General features: G+C 32.4%; 1 pseudogene; it reads left to right on the forward strand.

Annotated features, from left to right (window-relative positions):
• Positions 1–382: 382 nt before the first annotated feature.
• On the forward strand, positions 383–517 carry LOC119869929 (annotated as a pseudogene).
• Positions 518–1,511: the final 994 nt, after the last annotated feature.

Consider the following 1,511-nt stretch of genomic DNA (forward strand, 5'->3'; position numbering starts at 1 on the left):
ATACAACATTTTGGTGTATATTCTCTCAGTCTTTTGTACTTTTAATATCTACATATTTGCATATGGAATATATATATATTTATGATCATACTCACTTTATAGTTTCTTGAAAATATATCGTAATTATTTGCCCATAACAGTGGAAATTGTCAGAAATGCAATTTTAAGGGTTATATTTCATCATGTAGATCTGCCCTAGTTCATTTAACCATTCTGCTGTGTTATTGGGCAGTTAGTTATTTCCAATCTCTTTTAAATAATGTGTGATGAATGCATTTGTTTAGGAATTCTTGGATTTTTCTCCCACTAACTTTTTAGAAAGAATTCCAGACAATGAAAATACTGGGGCAACCCTATTTTCCCCATTGATTAAAGGTACTTTATTATTTCTCAGCCTTTTAGCTAAGAGCAAGGGTAGTATCTGTTCTTATCAGTTTAAGATACTTTATCATATACTAGATTCTTAGATATGATCAACAACAAGGCCTATACATTCTGTCACATTGATTTATCCATTGATTTTACCACTATGTTAAATTTTTATATAAAGTTTTAACATCTAATAAAGCAAGTTCCTGCTCAGTTACCCACCCCCCTTTTGGCTAAGTTCATCTCTTTAGTGTTTTAAAAAAAGTTTAGAATAATTTTTGGTGTTCTAAAACCATACAATTTTTTAAGGAGGTGGGATTTTTATTGGAATTTGGATTAACCATGTAAATTAATTTGGGAAAAATTAGTATTTCTATGATATATCTCTTCAAGTAGCAAAACTTTCTTTTGCATTTCAAGAAATAAATGCGTTTTTTTTTAACATAGGTCTCACACACTTCTTGATACAGTATTAGTAGGTTGTTTTACTATTAGATTGTTAGACTTCTATGCTTCATATGTTTATTATCAGAATTATTTTATAACCACTTATAATTGGCATGTAGCTTTGTTAATTATTAAATTATCTTGGATTTTCTCAAAAAAATCACATTCTCTCAGGCACCTGGATGGCTCAATACTTGAGCGTCTGCCTTGGGCTCAGACCATGACCCTGGGGTCCTGGGATCAAATCCCACATCGGGCTCCCAACTGGGAGCCTGCTTCTCTCTCTGTCTATGTCTCTTCCTCTCTCTGTGTCTCTCATGAATAAATAAATAAAATCTTTTTTAAAAATCCATATTATCTACAGATTATGATTTACTTATTCAATGACAAATATTAAGCATCTACTCTATGCCAGCCAGAACTTCTAAGCACTGGGCACCCAATACTGGGGGGAAATGTATAGATTATGGGGGTTATGTTTCTAGCAGGAAAGAACATTTATCCAAGTTTTACTAGAATAACATAGAAGTTAGGTTAGAGAGTGCTTACAGCAAGTGAGCAAAGAAGAGGCAACTAAAAAACAAGAGCAGGTACTAAAATTTTAGACAGAGCAAAACGCCTGATCAAAAAAGGATCTACTACATAAAGAAGTTGAAGTAAGTCAGGAAGAGTAGTAGTCAATAAGATTTTCAAAA

Source organism: Canis lupus, chromosome 1 (genome assembly GCF_011100685.1).
Source record: "Canis lupus familiaris isolate Mischka breed German Shepherd chromosome 1, alternate assembly UU_Cfam_GSD_1.0, whole genome shotgun sequence".
NCBI lineage: Eukaryota > Metazoa > Chordata > Mammalia > Carnivora > Canidae > Canis > Canis lupus.